The 24,744-nt window shown below is 43.0% G+C and overlaps 1 long non-coding RNA gene across 3 annotated transcripts in view; it reads right to left on the bottom strand.

Annotated features, from left to right (window-relative positions):
* Window positions 1–4,599: 4,599 nt before the first annotated feature.
* The window catches only part of LOC147012757 (uncharacterized), a 46,349-nt gene continuing 26,204 nt past the window's right edge, over window positions 4,600–24,744 (bottom strand). Inside the window, exons 1-3 of one of the 3 annotated variants that reach the window (XR_015051055.1) lie at window positions 24,491–24,744; window positions 22,302–22,421; window positions 4,600–8,767 (exon numbers count right to left, since the gene is read on the bottom strand). The exon at window positions 24,491–24,744 is cut by the window's right edge and continues 979 nt beyond it. This is a non-coding gene — a long non-coding RNA (uncharacterized LOC147012757). Of the gene's footprint in view, window positions 8,768–22,301; window positions 22,422–22,624; window positions 22,738–24,490 lie in introns of those variants that run through there. The other 2 variants (XR_015051053.1, XR_015051054.1) reach the window with 2 other exon arrangements.

Here is a 24,744-nt window from a genome sequence, read left to right as displayed (position 1 = left end):
CTGTATCGCTGTGTGTACATTATTGTATCGCTGTGTGTACATTACTGTATCGCTGTGTGTACATTACTGTATCGCTGTGTGTACATTATTGTATCGCTGTGTGTACATTATTGTATCGCTGTGTGTACTTTACTGTATCCCTGTGTGTACATTACTGTATCACTGTGTGTACATTATTGTATCGCTGTGTGTACATTATTGTATCGCTGTGTGTACATTACTGTATCGCTGTGTGTACATTACTGTATCGCTGTGTGTACATTACTTTATCGCTGTGTGTACATTACTGTATCGCTGTGTGTACATTACTGTATCGCTGTGTGTACATTACTGTATCACTGTGTGTACATTACTGTATCGCTGTGTGTACATTACTGTCGATCTGATTTCGATCTGATGCCGATTCATCAAAATACTTAACAGATGTTGTTGGTTTGGATATTTCTCGAGAGGAACTTTGAGTATCGGAGCTTTTCAAGCGTCTATTGCTGTTGACTTAAAATAATCCAATTTCTGTGCACGTTTGTTGATTGTGAAACAATTGGCAGTTGTTTCTCTTTCACATTCTCTCTTGGGGTTTTTACAAACTGATAAAGTACGTTGTGTTAAAGTGAATATAGATATTGTTGTGGAAATGACTCCTAGGGGTTAATAGTTAGTTAGTTCCTCTCGTCCCACTTGGAACATCAGGCAGCAAATTATCTCCAATGATTCCGGTTCCAAACCAGCTCTTTCGCTCTGCTCCAGGTGGTTCCCCTCTCATTCAAGTTTTATTTGAAGGTACTCCTCCAAGTCTTTTTTGGCCTCCCACTCTTTCTTTTCCCACCATGTGGAATCCATTCAGTAGCAACTCCAGCATGTCGCCTCTCGGGTAATCATAAGACATGACCTGCCAGCCTCAGACATCTCTCCATCACAATATCACTCAGGTACCGTTACCCACTCTGTACCTGCAAATCGTCATTGGTCACATGATCTCTCCAGGTGATGCACATGATCTTGCAGAGAAATCGCCGATGAAATACGTCCAGCCTCTTTGCCACATTTACTGTCCTCTTCCACATTTCACTGGCATAGATTGCCATTGGGACCACGATGCTCATGTAAAGACGAAGCTTCATGGGTGTGGTGTTAGTGGTGGACGTCCATACTTCACATAGGTGCTGGAAGACTGAGGCTGCTTTTACTGTTCTTGAACATGCATCAAACTGAGCATCATTATCCTTGGAGATGTTGCATTCTCGGTCAGTGAAATGGTTGACATCTTCACCACTCCATTTCCCGATGGTGATACCTTTGCACCACATACCTCCAGTTTGGTGGTCATCTCCTGGAGCTGACCCATCTCTTTGGCCAGTAGTGCAATGTTATCTGCAAAGTCCAGGTCCATCAGATGATGTTGCCATGGTATGCCGATCTCTGGTCCAACCATCAATTTCGTTGTGATGAAATAAATGACCAGGAGAAACAAGAAGGGTGACAAATGCAGTCTTGGCAAACCCCTGGATGATATCAAAGGGGACCGCAGTGCCTTTGCTCATCCTGACACAACAGCTGGAATTGTGGTAGAGGTCACCAAAGATGTTAATGTACCACTTGGGGATGCCATAGTAAGAAATGATGTTCCAGAGAGACTGCCGGTTGCCGGTGGATGTTGTCAAAATCCTTCCTAAAATTGATGACAAGGGGGCTTCTGGTACTCCAGACTCTGCTCGATGATGTTGCTGTGTGTGAAGATCTGCTCACTGCATGACCTGTTTCTCCAGAAGCCAGCATGCTCTTTTCAAAGGGCCCTGTCAATTTCAGCCTTCAATTTGTTCAGGAGTACTGTTAGAAACCTTCCCAGGTACTGACAACAATGTGATTCCTCTTCAGTTGTTGCAGTCGCTGGGATTACCCTTTTTTGGCAGTTTGATGATGACTCCCTTTCTCCAGTCATCTGAGATATCCTTAGCTGTCCAGGTCTTGTTGAAGCGGTCAGCGAGCTTTGCTGAACTGGCATTCTTATCATGCTTCAGCAGTTCTACTTGAATATCATTGAGTCCAGTGACCTTGTTGTTCTTCAGATTCTTGACTGCTCTTCGAACCTCTGACATGTTATTTCACCTATGTTGACACCCAGTGGTGGAGGGATCTTATACTCATCTTATACTAATATGATTGTGGAGTTGGGAATGGATTGGTTGAGGACCTCACTGAAGTGTTCCCTCCACCTTTCATCATGCTCTTCATTTGTTCGTAACATTCTGCTGTTTTTGTCCGTAATTGGAACTGAGGTGGTCCGATGCATACCACTCAGTTCTGGCACTATCCTGGTGTCATTCTGATTTACTTCCTCTTGCACCTCTTGCCTTTCTCCTCCACACACCTCTTCTTGTCTCTTGTTAGAGTTTAATAAATCTATTCTAATAAGTGTGTGTGTGTGTGTGTGTGTGTGTGTGTGTGTGTGTGTGTGTGTGTGTGTGTGTGTGTGTGTGTGTGTGTGTGTGTGTGTGTGTGTGTGTGTGTGTGTGTGTGTGTGTGTGTGTGTGTCCTCCATAAGTCCAAAACTCTCAAACCTATCAGCCTGAAACTTTGCATGCGCACGAAGAAAACTCCAAGGAAGTGCAAGAGTGAAAATTGGGTTTTTGAGTTAATTAAAACACCCTCTTTGAAGATAATTAACGGCCATATTTAATTATATCCTTTATCAGGCGCAATCTCGGTAACTGTTCTCGATGGTGTCATAAGGCATATCCTAGGTAACCTCACTGGGGTCTGAAGCGGCTGTGTTTTTTGGCCTGCTCAACCATGCGCTAACTTAGAACAGGCCGCAATGACTTCTAAATGATAAAGTATTTTTCTTTTCACTTTGCGCGCTCATGTTATCGAATGCCCGCTCATCATAGCTACGAATTGTTGTACGCCGCTTTTGTAAGTGCTATAGTTTTCAAATTAGGAGCTTGGACAGATTTCATGCATGACATGATACAATTTTCCACAATCTACTCTCACCGACTAATTAAAGTGAATCACTGAAATATTATTTCGCCTTTGAGGATCGGATATCGTCTGGACTAAATAAGTGTTGAAATCTGACAATTTAAAGAAATAACGAGTCTTATAACTAAGCCGATGCACTGATTTACTTTAAGCAAGCAAGGCCCTCCTTCTCCATAGATACACAAGAAAATGTGAAATTTCCAAAGCATTAAACTTATCTTTTTCTACCGTTTGGAGAATTATATTTAGTGAACAAAAAAATTAGGAACGTGCCAACATAACCAGCTTCATTGAGCTAAATGATTTAATGCATTCATTGCTAGACCTCACACCCTGTCCCACAGAGGGACTGCCTATCCATAGCATCTGTCAGATTTGTGTCTATATTTTTGGAGGTTTCGTGAGGTGCTGTACAGGGATCAAAGCAAATCTGGTGAAAAACACATTTTAACAAAGAAGTTATAACGTTTGCATGGACGTAAAAACTGATGTACCACATGACACATGCACAGATGAGCAGGCAAGATGGCGGATTATCTGCAATGTTTATTTCACAGGCGATTGAACTCTACGATGTCTTAAGGGGTGTTCTGCATTAAGCTGCAACTCTTTTTTGGATAAAGTCATGATTTGAACGAATTCAATTATTTAATTAACTGCTGCGTGCATGGTGAAGACTGGCTTTAAAGTTAAAGGGATCCTATATCATATGCAACGACCCCATGGTAGCCCCAGCAGAATTGGGTGAAGGGTCAGCAAAGGGCCGCTCTGCCCAACAGGCCAAGCGATGACCAATAGTGAATGAGAGGTCAGAGGCATGGATCATTATCAATGATGTCAGCGGGTGAGGTTATAAAGGTGGGGGCCACCAAAATCATGGCAGAGAATCCCAGAAGCGCCGAAGCAAAAGGTATGCCTGAGTATGAGCTTTGGAAGGAGAAGCCATGCCGCACCTAGTTGACGTTGGGCCCACTCTGCCGGGACACTTCCCTTCCCATCCTTGCCACATGGAACATTTGGCCTGCACCTCCATGAGGCGACTCACCAGGTTTGCCCACATATCTCTTCTTGTGTTGTCACTTCCCTTTGTCTCCCTCTCATGGTACGAATGAAGGCCTTTAAGATAGGATAATTAAGGAATCCTGTTCATTCATTGGCATTGTGGGTGTGTTTTGGAAGAGGTTAAGTGGTTATTTTATTGTTGACCATTGCATTGCTTCTGTGTACAATACCCACACTCCCCCTACCCCCACAGCCCCCCCCCCCCCAACCACCTGCACACACACACACACAATGTGCCATCAATACACATAAACATGATGATGATGATGATTATGATGTCTTGGTCTCTTGGGTGAACTTTGTTCATCATGGTGACTTCGTCTGATGGTTCTTAAAAAATCCTGTTGAAGGTGAATTGGTGTTTAAGAAGATCACGTCATGTGACCGACGTTTGCTCAGCCTTATTGCAATGGTCATGTGATCCCCTATCAGTGTAGAACTTAGGTGTCTCAGTGTTTCCAACGCGTATGGGAGCGGAGATCAAAGGCCGTGATCTGACGTGGAACCGACGACTCACCTGGCCTCTGCAATCGTTTTGACATGACTCGCAGGGTTCTAACCAGGCAACCAGAACAGACCGGCAGACCGTAACAATTTATTCCAAGTACTACGCTCGATATTCATGCAATATGAATGAAAGTGCTGCGTCGACATGTTTTAAATCCCAAAACAAGTTTCTCATGACATCGTGGAAAATCTACTTTGAGGATTTCAAATATCCTCAGAATAAATTGATTACTTGGTAGCCGACTTCAGGTGACTTGGTAGCCGACTGAAAGCAAAGGTTGATGTGGTAATGTTTTCTGAGATTCTTCCGAGAACAGGAAAAGGTATAGAATTGATGAGTAGAACGATACATGTTAAACGTCCTTTTGAAGAATATTGTCGGTAGCAAGGTTTTGCATTTAAGAAGCAGTTTGGAATCATTTCAGGAGCAAAGGGAGTGTATCCAGAATGATGGCTTTAGGCTCAACAAATAATACGCAGCAAGGTTTGCAGGAGTAATTGAGGAAGGAATTAAGGGGGGTGTTCTTTTTTAGGCTGGAGGATAATGGAGAGGATAAAAAGGGTGAATGCTACAAGTGGAAATGGGAAGGAAAGGCAGGAAGGAAGGGAAAAGCTTCCTTTTTTCATTGTTTTCTTTGTTTTTTGAATTCCGTACCACCACGAGGAGTCGATATATTATGATTGACAAGCTTGAAGCAAAAGTATTTGCTGATGAGTATGATATAGTTACAGTAAGTTGAGACGTGGCTTGATATCGAGAGATATTGGAGAACAGCACTTCAAGGCTGCAACTTGTAAGTACAGGTGTGAGAGAAAAGATAAAATAGGAGGGGGTGTAGCAATCCAGGTAAAATATAGTATTTTATTTTGGAGGGAATTTATAGTTTTTTATATAAAATATAGGATTTTGTGGATAAATATTAGATATGATAAAAATATGAAGGTACTTATAGGATTCTTTATATGTCTCTTGGTTTGAGGGAAGCGCAGCTTTGGGGGGATTCATAAGTAATTCAGAAAGGCATTTGATAATGGTTGATTATGGGGGATTTTAACTTGCCAGGGATGGATTGGGTCCAGGAACAGGGAAAGGGTAGAACAGATGAGGATTTACTAGTTTTAGTCCAGGATTGCTTATTAACCCAGTTTGTAGATAAGCCCACTAGGGGGAGTGCAGTGTTAGACATTTTTAGTAATGATCTCAATATGGTGGAGGTAGGGGAGCATTTATGAGCAATTGACCAGAACATTGTGTGTGCAAAGACTCTGTTAAGGGTTAGAGTTCAGGATGCAAGAGTAAGGCTATTAGATTTCACAAAACTCTAATTTTGAGGATATGAGAATAGAGCACGGTGCTATAGATTGGGCCAAGCTAACAGGAGGTATAAAGCATTTAATAAGTGTAGCCTACTAGTTGGACTTGGATCAGCATATGAGTAAACAGCGCCTACTTCAGAAAACAACTAGGCAAGTCGAAAGAAAATATGACAAGAATATGACCAAGAATGTTAAACATAATAACAAGACATTTGTTTTAGTACGTAAGGAGTAAAGAGTAGGTTCAGACCGGTAAGGGCCAATTGGGGGAAAGCACGAGGAGATTGGTTTGCAATGCAAGTGAGATGGTAGACTTCTAATATCGTTGAATAAGTGGTTCCTGATCTGATCCCTAATTCGTCTCCAATATCTTCCCCACAACTGAAGTTAAACTAAAGTAAGTGGATCAACACTTGCTTAAACAAGCAAGACTAATTCTTCATTCTTATAAACAGTTATTTTGCTTTAACATTTACATGACAGTGGAGGGCAGCCGAGAGAATCTGTCTTGAGGGTGAAGAAGGACTTTTACAGGAGTTCTATGTCGGAGTACTGGAAGTACAATTAGGAAGCAAAGGGACAATAAAATTTCAAGACCAGATAACATGCATCCAGGGGTATTGAAGGATGTAGTTGGGCAGGTAAGCATGGTGTTTTCCAATATATTTAGCAACTCATTGGAGTCAGTTCAGGTACAAGGGGATTTGAGAGTAACAGTTGTGACACGGTTGTAACCCTGCGCATGAGAAGGGAAAAGCGGGGTTAAGCAATTGGTTTACTTCTGTCTGTCTGTTTGTCTGTTCGTGTATGTATGCACTTGGTGCCACCAGTCGTTATCTCCAATCGCTCGTCTCAGACTGAACAGAAAAGTTGAGATAATTTCACAGATTGACAGATGCAGATTAACATCAGGAAATGTGAGGTTCTTGGGGTGGGGAAAATAATAACAAAGAAGACTGTACAATGCAAGGGGCAGTCTTGGAATGGGTGACAGGAAAACGATCTGGGGGTGGCAGGAGACATATGGAGGGGGAAGTAGACAGCACAGTGCCAGGCAGCTTTAGGTGAAGCTAATAGGAGTTTACGTTGTATTCACAGAGCAACAAGTTATAAAACTAGAAGGGTACTCGGTAGAGCAGATACCTCCGCCATGCAATTCCTGATCCATGAGAACATATCGGGCACAATACATTTTTGAAATATCATGCTATATATCGGTTTTGGCCTTATCTCTCAGCGGTGAAGAATCACTTTCAAATTAAATAATTATCATATCCTGATCCGGATTCGGATCCTCACCAAAATTGAAACACTTCTTCATTGTCACACACCCAACATGTCCGCCAAGTTTCATCCGAATCCGTACAAAAACTTTTTGAGATATCGTGCTAAATGTCGTTTTGGGACCAATCTCTCAATGGTGAAGAATCAGTTAAAAAATTCTAGTAGTCCGATCCGGATCTGGATCTTCACCAAAATCTAATCAATTCGTTCTTGCCACACACCGAATCTGCCCACCCAATTTCATCCGGATACTTCACAACCTTTTGCGAGAGCCTGCACACAGACAAACAAACAGACAGAGAGGGGGTGAAAACATAATCTCCATCACCATCGGTGGCATAGGTAATAAAAATATACCATCAGAGATGGGGAATCCCCTGCCATTAAATGAAAAAGGTCATACATATTCCAGATAATGAGGGAGGTGAATTGGAAACAAGTCTGTGCCAGACGGGGAGAGATAGAGTCCAGTCAGCTTCCACCATGTGAAGACTGCCTCTTCATGCACGTCCTCCGTACAAACTACCAGGCTGCTATTTGGAGGCGCTGTCTGCAATGCCAACCCTATGTTCCAAGTCCCAAGGGTTGTGGATGGACCACTGATGATGACGGGAAGCTGGCCATCGAGTGGATGCAGGGTTCTCCAGCACCGGATGCAGTGTTGCAACTGCTTTCCTGCAAGTGTGGACGGTCGTGCAAACTCCCAGACTGCACGTGCCTTGCCAATAGCCTGAAGTGCACTGACATGTGCAAGTTGCGAACCTAAAGCAACCAGCCCACTGATGTCGAGGAAGAGGTTGTAGACCTTGAGGACTTTGATGCTGATAACAGTGATGAAGACTAGACTACTGATCCATGGTGTGAATGTTTTGGCACAATCACAAGGACATTCATGGCTACAAATATGCATGAGTAAAACATAGTACATAAACATGCCACAGTAGCGTGGTGAAATTTGGGTTATCCGTAAATTTCACATTTTGGACGCTTGTTGGAACTAGGGTAGGGGAAGGGCAATTCCTTTAACTGTGGTAAAAAAAAACTTGTAAAATGTTCATAAATGTTTTCCTCATACAACATGTGCATGTTGTAGGCTACTGCGGTTAAGTAGCACTACCCAGGGAACTTGTATGACAATATTATAAATTAAAATGTACTGAAAATCACTAATCAGCAACATTTTGATAGGCCCTATTGTTCGCCCCTTTCTGCCATAAAACAAATTCTGCCTTCAGGAATGACAGAAAGGATTATTCGGATGGTATAAATAAAGCATTTCAGACATGTATTTGTGGTTTGCAGTTCATTCTAGCCCCATGTGGAAACAGCAATTGCATCATTAGTGAATGTTTCAGAGTTTGCCTTTTCGCTTTCATTATGCGGAGGGTGGGTACATTCCAGAGATGATAACTACCAATAAGCTGCCAGTCTGCAATGGTTATCACATCAAAATATGATCTATATATACACCAATTCAAAAATCATAACTAGGATTGGTTTCCTTAGATGGTACCGACAAGTGGAATTTCTGGCCTGGGCCCATGGACTATGTCTGATTGGGTCCCTTCTCACGACAGATCGGGAGGAGACACGTTTCACTCGCCATCTCGATCACCTGAAAAGAGAATTGAGTATGTTTTGAGAGCCACCACATTTATGTCATATATATACATGTGATAACTTTTTATATGCCTTTATCGTAATGCTTGACTATGAAAACATAGGTCTAGACATCATTTTGTGACATTATCATGCGTAGTTGCAAAGATATTGAAGAAAATAGGTTTTTCGGTAATGGTGGCCCTAATTTGCATATTTAAAAAATTCCCAAAGTTGTTTCCGAGGACAACCAAGCTGAATTGCTTCAGAGACCCCATGGGATAGCAAATCCACCAAAACACCTTATACTATAAACCATTGCCAGGTTCTCCAAATGGCAAATGGACTACATGTAGACCTTTTTGGTCCACCAAATTTTACGAAGCTTCAACCTCCACCCTGCAATGCCTGATCCACGAGAACATATCGGGCCCAATACATGTTTGAGATATCGTGCTATGTATGGTTTTTCAGCTCCATCTTTCAATGGTGAAGTATCACTTAAAAAAATTCTCGTAGTCGGATCCGGATCTGGATCTTCGTGGTGACAGACCCAACCTGTCCACAAAATTTGATCCAGTTCCGTCCACAACTTTTTGAGATAACATGAACACAGATAAACAGGGCAAACAGACAGAAAGGGGTGAAAAGATAACCTCCTTCACCCTCGGTGGTGGAGGTAAATACAGTGGGGAGAACAAGTATTTGATACACTGCCGATTTTGCAGGTTTTCCCACTTACAAAGCACGTAGAGGTCTGTAATTTTTATCGTAGGTACACTTCAACTGTGAAAGATGGAATCTAAAACAAAAATCCTGAAAATCACATTGTTTGATTTTTAAATAATTAATTTGCATTTTATTGCATGAAATAAGTATTTGATCACCTTCCAACCAGTAAGAATTCCGGCTCTCACAGACCTGTTAGTTTTGTCTTTCAGAAGCCATCCCATTCTTCACTCATTACCTGTATTAACTGCACCTGTTTGAACTCGTTATCTGCATAAAAGACAGCTGTCAACACTCAATCAATCAGACTCCAACCGCTCCACAATGGGCAAGACCAGAGAGCTGTCTAAGGACATCAGGGACAAAATTGGAGACTTGCACAAGGCTGGGATGGGCTACAGGACAATAGGCAAGCAGCTTGGTGAGAAGGTAACAACTGTTGGCGCAATTATTAGAAAATGGAAGAAGTTCAAGATAACAGTCAATCTCCCTCGGTCTGGGGCTCCATGCAAGATCTCACCTCGTGGAACCTCAATCATCATGAGAAAGGTGAGGGATCAGCCCAGAACTACACAGCATGACCTGGTCAATGACCTGAAGAGAGCTGGGACTACAGTATCAAAGAAAACCATATGTAACACACTACGCCATCATGGATTGAAATCCTGCAGCGCATGCAAGGTCCCTCTGCTCAAGCCAGCGCATGTCCAGGCCCGTCTGAAGTTTGCCAATGATCATCTGGATGATCCAGAGGAGGAATGGGAGAAGGTCATGTGGTCTGATGAGACCAAAATAGAGCTTTTTGGTTTAAACTCCACTCGCAGTGTTTGGAGGAAGAAGAAGGATGAGTACAACCCCAAGAACACCATCCCAACCGTGAAGCATGGAGGTAGAAACATCATTCTTTGGGGAAGCTTTTCTGCAAAGGGGACAGGACGACTGCACCGTATTGAGGGGAGGATGGATGGGGCGATGTATCGCGAGATCTTGGCCAACAACCTCCTTCCCTCAACAAGAGCATTGAAGATGGGGCGTGGCTGGGTCTTCCAGCATGACAACGACCCGAAACACACAGCCAGGGCAACTAAGGAGTGGCTCCGTAAGAAGCATCTCAAGGTCCTGGAGTGGCCTCGCCAGTCTCCAGATCTGAACCCAATAGAAAATCTTTGCAGGGAGCTGAAAGTCTGTGTTGCCCAGCGACAGCCCCGAAACCTGAAGGATCTGGAGAAGATCTGTATGGAGGAGTGGGCCAAAATCCCTGCTGCAGTCTGTGCAAACCTGGTTAAGAATGACAGGAAACGTCTGATCTCTGTAATTGCAAACAAAGGTTTCTGTACCAAATATTAAGTTCTGTTTTTCTGATTTATCAAATACTTATTTCATGCAATAAAATGCAAATTAATTATTTAAAAATCATTCAATGTGATTTTCAGAATTTTTGTTTTAGATTCCGTCTTTCACAGTTGAAGTGTACCGATAATAAAAATTACAGACCTCTACGTGCTTTGTAAGTGGGAAAACCTGCAAAATCAGCAGTGTATCAAATACTTGTTCTCCCCACTGTATGTGGTATGAACACTGTACAGGAATGTGGTGAAGCCTCACCTGGAATGTGGGTAGTTTCATTAATATGCTGCTCTTGAGAGTGCTCCTGTAAATCTCATCCAATCTCATGAGAAACCATCAGGATAATGTGAAAGGGATCAGTTGCAGCAGGATAGTGCAGATGTAGTATATTTAACTTTCAGCTGTCTCGTCTGAGTTTGATTCCCGACCCCACCAGAAACTGGTGGTTTGGTACTTTGCAGGCAGGGTGTTGCCTCACAAGTGCACCATCCTCATGATCGATGTTAAGCCATGTGTCACGCCTGCTTGCATGAGTTAGTAAACATTATCGAGGGCCCCAAGGTGTCTTTTGTGATGAGTAGGTGAGAATCCCAACATCCTGAACATGTTGAAACCCCCTGCCCAAACCAACTTCAGTCGAGCATCAACCTGGCCAAGGTTCCGGAAAGACTTGGGCCAAATGTTAGTCTGGCCGACCCCACAAAGAAGGTAGCAATAATTTCGGCCATTAAACAAGTCGGAGTGGACTGTGTAAGTGATCCCAGTCAGGTCTGGTCAGGTATTGGGGGCATACACCGGAGCAGCGCATCCAAGCTTGTGTAAGTGATCCCAGTGTTGCTCATGATAACTCATTTCATATGCAATGCTTCGGTGGAAACACTGAAGTATTCATTGGTGGAAAGGGAAAGATACTAAAACCAAAAAAAAAATTGCATGAAGAGCTAAATAAAAAACTCAGAAAACAAGACATTGTGGTGGAGTGGTTGGAGCATCAACTCTTGGTGTGGCAGGTCGGCGGTTCAAACTCTGGCCGAGCCATAACAAAAACGTTAAAAATGGTATGTGCTGCTTCCTTGCTTAATGTGCATAGACCGCGGACAAACTCCATAGGATGGCATTAAGGCTACCAGAAGTTGGGGGGGGGGGCAGGAAGCACCCACCTAAAATTATTTGGGGGGGGGATTGGTTTCTTCCAGGTTTTCTTCCAGTTTAGGGCAAAATATAAATAAATAAAAGAAAGAGGGAGAGAAGAAAGAAACACTGGTAAAAGGAATAAAAAGAAAAATACAAAATTCTCAAAAAACCAGCAGGGGGTGAAGAAAGACCCTCTTTATACAAGGTAAGGTAGTTGTGTTTTTAGCTCGTCTATTAAGTCGAGGAGACCCATCAAAGCCATCATGATGTCCTTCAATCAGTCAGTATGTATGTCCTTCAATCAGTCAGTGTGTATGTCCTTCCTTCCTTCGACAGTGAGCTCATTAACATATTTTCGTGTTTTCCCTTCTCTTCCGAAGCGACTCAATGGATGATCTAAAGTGCAGCTGATTGATGATGAGAACAATCCCAAACTGATCAAGATGGTACGAGCTCTGCCAGGCGGGCGGTGGTTCAGAAGCGAGGTCCCGATCAACGGAGGGAGAGGAGTCGAGGTGGTGTTGATGATGCAGAGGATGTAGAGGAGTTTGAAGTGTTCTTCTTTCGGATTCAGCACAAGGCTGCTGGGCTGTATCACTGACAAGCAGGCACAGCTGTGCTGCTGATGCAGTGCCCCCTGTAGTTTAGGGCAGGAATTTGTGATTTGTTCAGGGTGTTGGCAGGAGCTTGCCAGCTCTTCGCGGAAAGACACCGTGGGATCTTTTGACATCCATGTCGGCAGATAGGATGCCAGTTTAACATCACTCCAAGGATTGGCACACATTGATGAATCACCCTGCTTGTGAAAAACCGGGATGACAGTTTATAGCTCGGTCAGGATTGAAACCGAGGAGAGTCTGCTATGAGACGAGCGTGCGTACCTCTCGGCCATCCTGCCAGCCCGTGCTGGAGGTGTTGTGTGTGCAGGAGACCAGATAGAAAGGGGGTACACACACACACACACACACACACACACACACACACACACACACACACACACACACATTGTTTATAATGTGTATTAAATTGGGGTGGGGGGGGGGAATGGATTACCCAAGAGTCCATGTACCTGGTCTTAGATTAATGGTTTTGGTGATGGGCTTAGGATCCTAGGGTCCTGAGTTCAAATTACGCTCAACCACTGAATTAATACCAGGTGGGGTTGACTCAGCCTGTCATGTTTCCAAGGTCGGCAAAATGAGTTCCATCACGCTGGGATGATCAAGCCATTCGAGTATACTGCGTCGGAATGGCGACCCGTTCAGGATTGTGCTCAATAGCCCAGGAGAATGCTTCGGCAGCACCGACGCTCCGTACAGAGTGTGGTCCCGATGAATGGATGGATGGATGGATGAATGGATGGATGAATGGAACGGAGGATTACCCGAGAACCCCCATGTACGAGGAGGAGCAACATGACGTGTCCCTGAAATTTCTGGTCATATGGCCCTTGGACACCATTTTGTATATCATGTGCACCTCCAATTAGGCATTCATCAGTGTGAAGCTTCACTCGCGTAGTACACTATATTTTGCCGCGGTTTCTGTGATACTTTGGAAGTTAAAATCAATCCTGTCTGTTTATAAGCTGATTCTGACATGTTGGAAACCGAAAATAAATCATTAAGTAATATTATCTCCCTTTTGGGCACAGAGAAAGAGCTTCATTAGAAAAGGGACACATAACGCTTCGTGCACAATGGGCGCAAGTTCGATGCGCCGCGTTCGATGGAAACAAAATGGCGTCAATTTGCAAGTTGTCGCTACTCGTAGTACTCTTACTGGAGAAGTCGTATACCCAGGGCCGGATTTTCCAATAGGCAACATAGGCCATTGGCCTAGGGCCCACCAGTAACTAGGGGCCCACCAGTAACTGGGGGCCCACCGGGGACTTGTGGGTTCTCTGATCGGCCAAGGAGTAGGCTAGTAGGCCCTATAGTAAAATGAATAAAATAAAATAAGGTCACGAAAAATATAACAGTACATTTTAAAATGCCCGTTTCCCACCATCTATCTATCTACCTATGTATCTGTAGATTATATACATTACGTGTTGTATTTAGTGGACTTCATTGTTATATTACGTGTGTTTTTGTGTTCTTATTTTGTGATATTGGTATCTCTTATACTAGACTTGAACTAATTTATGATTACTTTATGCTTACATGTTATTCTTGGAATCTTGAGGATTCTCATGAGATAGATTAATTATGTCGTCCCAGAAGAAATATATGAGTGGCTCACAAAAGAGAAAGTTAAAAGAAACCAAAGCTGCACAACTCCAATCACTTCCAAAGCTGACAACCTTTTTAAAACCAAAACCAAAAGAAGATTCAGAGCCTGGTACCGGTGACGGTAAACTCCCAGGCGATGACCACGACGAAGCAAGGTCAGCTGGGTCACAGTCACAGATATCGAGTGAATCAGCAATGGAAGTAGAAGTACCACCTGTGATTGAAGCTTCATCCGATTCATCTCAGTTGACCGATATGGAACTAATTTGATTAAAAATTATTGATGTGTTACATTATGTTGTAATTCTTTTTTTTTACATTACAATATTACGATATATATTAATTTTTTTTTTGGAGGGGGGTGGGGGAACTGATAAGGTTTGGCCTAGGGCCCACAAGCAAGTAAATCCGGCCCTGCGTATACCCCCTCCATCACCCTCCGTAATTGGTTCATTCACTCTCCTCCTCCTCCTTCATATGCAGCACAAGGCTGGAGGTAGCATCATTGTCTGAAGGCACAGCTGTGCCACTGACGCAGTGTCCCTATTACCAGGGCACTGGAACTCATTTCACCGACCTCTGAGGGATGGCAGGATGAGTCAACCCCACCTGGTATTAATTCAACGCCAACCTTGGAAGGATGACGGGCTGAGTCAACCCCACCTGGTGTTAATTCAATGGCCAACAACCGACACGGACTCAAACTCATGACCCTAAGGTCCCAAGTTAGCCATCCTAACCGCTAAGCCAATACCAGGCTTGTTCTCCTTCATTCCTTGTGAGAATGTGGCAAACATTCAAATTTCTCACCCAAGGAAGCGGTATGACACACTGTTTCTTGTTGTGAAAATGCACAAAACGCATTATTTCAAAACCCAAATTTGCAAAAAGGTCTCAGTTAGAGATATGGATTTGTACTCTTGAATAGCCACAGGCAATATTTGAACTTTACACGTTATCCCCTGGTCACTGATCACGGGTCACGTGGTACAATTCAAGCCTGCACAAAGCTGTACACCGACTCCGATCCTTGGGGAGTATTCCTTGCCTGCTCACATGGTCTAGATCAAAGTCCTTCCACATTAGGCTTCCACACGCTCTCAGGGACCCACTTATACTCCTAAATATGAAATAAAATGGTAATTGGTCCACCATAAATGAAACAAGCCGTTTTGGGCCTGACCATTCATCGGAGTTTTTTATCCTCCGATGAAGGGTAAGGCCAAAAATGGCTTCACTTTCATTCACAGCAGTTCATTTACCACTTCGGGAGTTTATTTCTTAGTTGAGAGGATATTTGCATTGCCTTGTATCAGCACCAAGCTGCGTTTGAATCCAAGATCTTTTGATCATCGTCAAGTGTTCATTCCACGTGACGACAGCCCATCTTACCATGAGAGAGGTGGGAGGTATACCCATTCCCACACCCTCCTTGGCTTGGTCTCTTACGTTATGGAAGGGAAAAATAACTTGAAAAAAGAAAGGAATAAAAACGATATTTTGATGAAACACAAAAATTTACATTATGTCTGAACTTGCTGCAGTTTGTGCAGAAGGAAAAAGAATGCAACACATGTATCTCCTGTATATGAGAGAAGGGAAAGGGGAAAGGAGAAGGGGAAAGGGGAGAGGGGAAAGGGGAAAGGGTTTTTTTAATTTATCTCCATTTGTGGGTTTCAGAAGGTGGAACGGAGTCCTCCCAGGTCTCGAAGTATCCACCTCCATTTCCGTAAGGGCGGTCATGAATCATGGACCAAAGTGTGAAGTTTGTTTTCCAGGGGCTCTTTTCAGGATCATCACTGAGCTTCGGACAGCCTCCAACTGTAGTTAGTTTGTAGTAATATTCCCATGGATGATTTTTGAGACATCTGTAAGGTTCTTCATCATTCCCATTGCTTCAATGACCATTGTTACAATTTCTACACTCTTCAGATTCCAGAATCTTTTCCCTTCATTTTTGAGGTCTTGGTATTTGGAAATTTTCTTGATTTCTGTGTTTCAGCCAAACTCGCTGAGAGCCGATACCTCAATTAGCAATGCTGTTTTTTTCTTTTTTATACCCAAGTACTATATCCGGTCACAATGCTTTGTTTCCACTGTTCAAGTTTGATGGGGTCATCAGGTCATATGTGAGCATTACTTCCTTGTTCTCAATGATAGCTTTTGGTTCATGTTTCCATGAGTTTTCTGGGAATGAAGTATTGAAGTTTTTGCAGATGTGACAGTGGATTATTCCACATACCTTGTTGTACCTCTGTATGTACAGTTGTTCTGACATGAGTTTTTTACATCCCGATAAGAAGTGGCTCGTTCTTTCTGTTTCCACCTTGCAGAATCTACACTTCTCCGATTGATTCAGTCTTGCCATGTTTTTTTTTAAAGCCATTCATGTAGTGTCTCCGGTCTTGGGCATTAATAATGATTTGTTCTCCATCCCAGTTGATACTATTTCTTCTGAGCCATTCCAATGAGCTTTCTTTATCTGTCCCCGACCTGTCCAACTGTTTTTTGTATTATCCTGCTCTTTTGTCGTTCTCCTAGTTGTCAGTGTATATCTGTTGATATTTCGCTTTATATTTTGATGCAGTCGTTTTTGTAATCGTTTGGCCTGTATTCATTGCCGTTTCACTTTCATTGCCTCGTGTTTGCATAAAAATTGGATTCTGTAGTCTGTTGAACTTTTCACATATTCAGCTAGTCCAACAGATGTCATTCTGTGCACTTGGTTGAGTTCCATCAGGCCGCGACCTCCTTCGGCGGGTACATTCTCGGGATGCAGTGATTTTTGGAGAACATTTTGTGGATAGTAAGGAGTTTCAGTGATTTTTGGAGAACATTTTGTGGATAGTAAGGCGTTTCCTTGTTTTGATATTTAGTTTGTTGATTTCCGTTTGTGACCAGTTTATTTTTCTGCAGCTGTCGAGGAATATTGGTATTGCTAGTTGGTTGATGGCTTGGATTTTGTTTCTCGGGGTGATATATGATTTCAGGATCAGCCTCGTTCTACCCAAGTACTCTTTGGTAATTGTTTTGCGCGTTTGTTTGTGACATATTTAGTGGCCCTCTTCTACTCCGAGGTATTTGAATGATGCTTCCATGTCTAGATCCTGCATTGTTGTATCGAGGTCGATTTTTATGTTGTCCGTTTTTGTTTATTTACCCTGTACGAATGTGCACTTGGCACACTTGTCGAGACCAAATTCCATTTGAAAGTCATCGGAGAACCGTTTCACTAATTTCAGTTGTTCTTCCAATTCCTGCTCGTTTGGTGCAAAGAGTTTTAGATCATCCATGTCCAGGAGATCCGTCACCTTTTCTGTCTCTTGGTAAGTTATATTATTGGACGTTAGGGTGTGTCCATGTCCTTGTTCATTAATGAGGTTGCTAAGTGGGTCCAGGGCCAGGTGAAATAGGAGGGGCAAAAGGCTATCTCTCTCTCTCTCTCTCACACACACACACACACACACACACACACACACACACACACACACACACACACACACACACACACACACACACACACACACACACACACACACACACACACGTATGTGTTGAATATCAATGTGCCCCTCCGAAAATCCTCACCCCGTCCCAATCCCGAAATGCTCCCAACGCACTTGGTTACCATCTCTGGGGAGGAGGAGATTTCCCACCGAGTGCAAATCGAAAGGCGGCGCTATTGTGACGTCACTGGTACTCAGAGTACCCCAGGAAATGACAGCACTCCCCACAAGCTCAGTGGCTGTTTGTCTCGTTTGGCAATCCTGTGGTGTGTGTTGTGTATCGCCTGTGTGTCCATGTGTGTGAGATGTGTGTATAGCAGCTCCACTACGAGCCTGAGATCCTGGGGAAGAAAATCAGTGTTGGTGCCTGGATTTAAATAAATAAATAAATAAATAACCCCTGTAGCTGCATCAAAGGCCATTGAATGAGAGTAGTTGTAAACTAATGATGGACTAGCAAGGTAATTGTAGTGAAAGCACCCAGCTAATGATCCCAACAGATTGTGCCTTTGCCTGAGTGCCTGTAGCTATGTTATACCTCACAAGGGGGCGTATATCCCATACATAACACCCAATCGAACCAGCATATGGTCACTATGGTAATTTACGAACTTGCCGAGGTGCATTGTTTTCCCTGCACTGTGGTTGCAAGCCTGGTGTTGGCTTAGCGGTTAGGGTGGTGGCTTAGGATCCTAGAATCCTGAGTTTGAGCCCCGTTTTTAACTCTGAATTAACACCAGGGGGGTTGACTCAGCCTGTCATTCTTCCGAGGTCGGCGAAATGAGCACAAGTGTGTACTGGTAATAGGGGCACTGCATCAGCGGCAGAGCCATGCCCCTAACCAATGACGCAACCAGCAGCCAAAAAGGCAGCACAGAATGGGAACTGTGGTTGCAATTGAAGAGTATTGCCCATCCCCCTCCCACCTGCCTCAGCTCCCCTTCAACCTTTGGTGAACCCTTGAAGTTATTTCGATGTCAAGTTCACCAAAAATGATGTCATTCTGACCCTTCCGAGCTCAGTTTTCCCTTGTTTATTCCTTCCATTGTTGCTGTCTCTTTCCAACATTCTTTTACCTTTCTTCCCCTTTTTTCCAAACTCTCCTTCCCTTCTTTTTCCACTCTGCTTCGATTTCCCTTCCTTTTGACAAATGTATTTTTGTTTCCCCCTTTCCTGATTACCTCAAATGTAGATGGTCCTGATCACCCCATGTAAACCCTCATCACATCCTTGAAGTCATTTTCCATTTATTCTCTGAGGCCAGAGTCAATTATTGCTACGAATGGGCTGATATAATGGCCTGCCAAGAGGTACACACACTCGCCTCTGAGATGTCTAGCCTGGGTTTGATTCCCGACGCAGCTATAATCTGTCATCCTGGCGTTTCACAAGCAGGGCGATTCATCGAGGTGTTTGCTATCCCTTGGATGGACGTTAAACAGTCTTCTGTTTGATGGCATTAGTTGGTGTCTGTGAAGAGTTGGCGAGGTATCACCAGCACCATGAACAATTCCTACCTTAACCTACATGGGGGAGAGAGAGAGAGAGAGAGAGAGAGAGAGAGAGAGAGAGAGAGAGAGAGAGAGAGAGAGAGAGAGAGAGAGAGAGAGAGAGAGAGAGAGAGAGAGAGAGGCAGGCACACACACACACACACACACACACACACACACACACACACACACACACACACACACACACACACACACACACACACACAACTGTAAATGGTTCGTCAAATCTGATGATATCTGTGGACGGGTCCTGATGGGTACGTTCCACACATCCACATGATGCTTCATACTTTTAGAGGCAACAGATTAAAACAGTCGTGGCAGGAAAGTATCCAAGTTTGTAGGCGTGGATTCCAAGAAGATAACGTTGCTGTTTCCCTGAAAATAAATTGTACAATTTGTCAGTTTGGTCAAATGTATTTTGATTATTTGAGTTTGATGAATTATTACAATAATTTCTGAATGCCAAAGAGTAACGACCGTAATCAGCCCAGGTAGTCACCCTTTGCTTTGGCTTGGTGTTCAGCTTCCTAGTGATGGAAACTTAGTCTGCCAGTAAAGTGTGTGTGTGTGTGTGTGTGTGTGTGTGTGTGTGTGTGTGTGTGTGTGTGTGTGTGTGTGTGTGTGTGTGTGTGTGTGTGTGTGTGTCTGTGTGTGTGTGTGTGTGTGTGTGTGTGTGTGTGTGTGTGTGTGTGTGTGTGTGTGTGTGGGGCAAGACGGATGTGATCTGAATGATGTCTATATTAATACCCCTCCCAACATTTCCGTGAAGAAGTTGTCAATGACGAACTGTGGGCAGAGGTTACAGGTAGGCCAGGCCAGGGAGAGCAAGCAGAAAACTCCCCACTTGAACAGCTTGACACGATAGCGCTACCATGTAAACCGTTGGTTCATGATATGAGAAACCCAGATTCAAATCCCATATACGAGTCCACAATGTAAACTCGTATATGGGATTGGAATCAACATGTGTGTTTCTCCATTGTCTAATAATGTCTGTGTCATTTGTCGAGGAACACACTGACATCTCCTGATGTGTTTGGCCTGTATGTGAGTTCAGTATAAGCTACAACATGAGCCTTGGATCACTGTAAGAATTTTTTTTTAAAGCTTGGTACCCAGCCAAGTGTATTTATATCCACAATCGAATCACAACATGTTAATTTTCCTTGGACGAGATCGGTTCCCAGAAACTGGGAATTCAAATGTTGCATTGAGTTTGATTTCAACCAACAAACTCTCGGATGTGAGTACTGCGGAAATTAAACCACAACAGAGGATTTGTGCAAAAAATTCCTTAACCCTTGTGTGAACCTGAGCAGCCGTTTTACCGGCCGCTATTCAAACCTCAACATACCCAGTGGATGGTTTACCGGCCGCAATACAAACCTCAACATACCCAGTGGCTGGTTTACCGGCCACTATTCAAACCTCCTTATACCAAGTGGCTGGTTTACCAGCCACTATTCAAACCTCCATATACTGTACCCAGTGGCTGGTTTACCGGCCACTATTGAAACCTCCTTATACCCAGTGGCTGGTTTACCAGCCGCTATTCAAACCTCCATATACTGTACCCAGTGGTTGGTTTACCGGCCACTATTGAAACCTCCGTATACCCAGAGGTTGGTTTACCGGCCGCTATTCAAACCTTCTGTATACCCAGAGGCTGGTTTATCACCCACTATTCAAACCGCCATGTGCTCGAGTGGCTGGATTTTTCTCCAAGGAGCTCACGGTTCAAGGAGTTAAATTCAAACCTCTATAACAACATTCTTAACTAGAACGGGCACTCAGTTGAGCGCATACCTTCGCCAACGCTACATTTTGCCCCCCCCCCCCAGAAACCGTTGATTGTGAGGGTATTTTATCCCATACCACATCTGCCATCTCATATGTGTTATGATGGCTTAAAAACATTAAATTTCCTGCTGTTTGACACTGATTCACGTACATTGTACAATTTCTGTATGAACTCCTGACCTTTTTCGGTGTCGGTGTCAAGTCAATCTGATGCCAACTGGTCACATTATAAGAAATAAGTTCAGTGACCTGCCCCCCCCAACCCCCAATGCTTTAAACTCACCAATAAAGTCACTGTCAAATATTACACATCACAGCATAGGGAATTGAATTCTAAACATTTTGAATCTACTTACATGCAAATTGTATAAGAATTGACCGCGTTATGATAATAAAGGTCGTTGAGCCCCCTGACCTTTGACCCAAACTGCTAACAAAGGTAATGACGTCATTGTGTCATATCATATATCACAAGATTGGGCATTGAATTCACAACATTTTGGCATTGGTTGCATGCAAATTGGATAAAAATTAACCGCACTATGGTAAAATGACGATTTTGACCTTTTCATGACCTCGACCTTGACCTTTGTACTCTTAATTTTGTAATTGGTATTAGAGTGTGGGGAACAGAACAGTCAACATTTTGGTGTTGGTTTCATGCAAATCGGATAAGAATTAACCGTGTTATGACTAAAACCGCACATTTTGCAATGTCGTGACCCCCCCTGACCTTTGACTCCCAACCGCAAATAAGGGTTATTACGTCATTGTGTCATGTCACATATCACAAGATGGGGCAATGAATTCTGAACATTTTGGCATTAGTTGCATGCAAATTGACCGCGCTATGGTAAAAAGACGATTTTGACCTTTTCATGACCTTGACCTTTGACCCGATCGCTCCCAAAATCTAATCAAATGGTCCTCGGATAATAACCAATCATCCCACCAAATTTGCTGCGATTCAGTTCAATACTTTTGGAGTTATGCGAATAACAAACAAACAAACAAACACACATATTCACAAATAAATAAATAAATACACAGCGATCAAAACATAACCTTCGCAACAAAGTTTGCGAAGGTAAAGATATCCGAACCATTGGATGTTCACATTTGTGATGGAACTCGGAGCCAGACCATTTATGGAGAAATGATAACCCTTAAAAATGAAGCTTTCTTTGTTACGACGATTCCAGTCGACTTCGAATGATATCACATCCAAACCGTATTGGAAATCGAACTCTCAGAATGCAAAAACGAGCGGCAAACAACAAGTGTACCGTTCCTTCCACACCATGGTGTGTTCTCAGATCAGCAGGTACGGTGTTCCATTCAACACAACTTGAAAAACAATCCGAAACATTCCAACTTGTATGAGGCCACCTCATGGAGATCAGAGCCTGGAAAACAACAGATCATGAAAATCCCTTAAATTTCGTTTTTCGTAATTATAGAAGAGCGGGATCAGTTTAAAAATACTTGTTCCAACGAAGGACTTCCTCCATGTAAGAACTCTCGCACAGCTATTTTAACAAAGCACGAGTTCAAAACTGAGATTGACATCAATATGATAAAGTGTAAAGCTGAGTGTGCAGGAGGTCACCTTCAAACTTACTACTTCCAACAAGCTCGACCATGTGAACAGCCTGTCCACATAGTCATTATTGACCTCCGCCATCTTCGAAGATGGATGGAGGTTACTGTTTTCACCCCTTTCTGTTTGTTTGTTTGTTTGTGAACAGTATTACGGAAAAACTCCTCGATGGATTTCGACGAAACTTGGTGGTGGGGGGGGGGGGTTCGGTATGGTCCAAGGATCATGCCATTAAATTTTGGACTTGGTCCAAATTGTTAGAGAAATTTTTATTTTTTTTTTGCATTTCTACATGTTTGAAGTGATTTCCAACCCCCCCAAAAAATTGTTACCCCCCCCCAAAAAAAAAATTGTTAGAGAAAAAAATTTTTTTTTTTGCATTTCTACATATTTTAAGTGATTTCCACCACCCCCCCAAAAAAAAATTGTTTGAGAATTTTTTTTTTTTTGCATTTTTACATGTTTTAAGTAATTTCCAATGCCCCCCCCCAAAAAAATTGTTACCCCCCCCAAAAAGAAAACTTTTTTTGCATTTCTACATTTTAAGTGATTTCCAACCCCCCCCAAAAAAATTGTTAGAGAAAAAATTTGCAACTTTTTTTTCAACAAAATTTAGATTTTTTTGCATTTTTACATGTTTTAAGTGATTTCCAACCCCCCCCCCCCCAAATGTTGGAGAAAAGAACTATAACTCTCAGCACTGTTGACATCATATTTAATGAATAAGATATAAGGTTCACTTGAGTGACCCAGCAGTATTGGCGGCGGAGGTTTTGCACTCTCCCGAGTGCTCCCCCTGTAGGTCTTAAGTGTCTTGAGTGAAGTGAACGGTCTTTTTCTACGTTACATCAAGGATTAACGATGTGTGTTAGTTTATCCTATAGTCTCCCAAGTTCTGCTTTGAGAATGACTCGAGTCGTAACCGCTATGTATATTTTAAATCGTAAATATAAACATTTTTATTGAGAACGGTACTCCGTGGAGCACAGGCATCCGCCATGCTCAACAGTTTACGTTTTGGATCCCACTGATAGGCCGGATCTGGATTTGGATCTTCACCAAAATCGAATCACTTCGTCCTCATCACCACCACTTCATCCTCACACCCAACCTGTCCACCAAGTTTCGTCCGAATCCGTCCACAACTTTTTGAGACATCGTGCACACAGACAGACAGACAGACAGACAGACAATTCACCTTCAGTGGCGGAGGTTATTACAAGTTGTACAATTGTATTAGTTTGAAGTGATAAGTTATCGAATTACATCATTGCATTGTGCTGATAATTGACTGAGCAAGACCTGTTTGGTGGTGGAATCCACTGCAAGGTGGGTGTCAATTTTACTACAATATACTCTGAAATATCAAGAATCACTTTAATTAACTGTTAGATTTATTTATTTACTCGTATGCAGCCTGTGGCTGTTTGGCGACATCACTCTCTGCAAGTGTGGCTGTCCCACTGAAGCAGTGCCCCTATTTGTTACCAGCATGCTGGTACTCACTTCGCCGACCGAGCAAGGATGACAGGCTGAGTCAACCCACCTGGTGTTAATTCAACGAATTGACACCACGCTTGAACTCAAGACCTGAAGATCTTAAGCCAACCACCCTAACCCTTAAGCCAACACCAAGCTTAAGTGTTAGATGTCTCAACTCCATGATCATGATATTCCACAGGGACCCTTCCTAAAGGATTTAAAGGAATTGATAATTCTATAGAACTGGTAACACGTTAATCCTGTTATCTTGCCTGAATTTCTCGTCACATACTCTTTTAGAAACGTTTGTTCATAAAATCAGCAATAATGGTCATTGAGAATGTTTTACCACCACGATCATGACAACTCCCTTCGACACCTTTATACCTTTACCTGCTCCCTTGAACCCTTTGTCCTCCTCTCCTTGCTTCCTAAATACTGTATACACCTAGAACACTCAGTACTCAAAGCATTTACTAATAAACCTCGCGTAGGAACAAAAAAAGCAACGGCTTGTGGGGATCCGTTTCACGCTCGAGGACTGTGACGTCATAATGATCGTATCAGCATCCTTGCTTACTGTGCTCATGCGCGTCATGGAAATTCCAATTTCCCTTAATCATCATTCTGGTTTGGAGTACAAAACG

This window comes from Eptatretus burgeri, chromosome 14, assembly GCF_056783735.1.
Source record: "Eptatretus burgeri isolate ZD-2024b chromosome 14, Ebu_testis_v1, whole genome shotgun sequence".
NCBI lineage: Eukaryota > Metazoa > Chordata > Myxini > Myxiniformes > Myxinidae > Eptatretus > Eptatretus burgeri.
The sequence above is the reverse complement of the archived record's forward strand: the minus strand, read 5'-3'. Positions and strand labels throughout refer to the sequence as shown.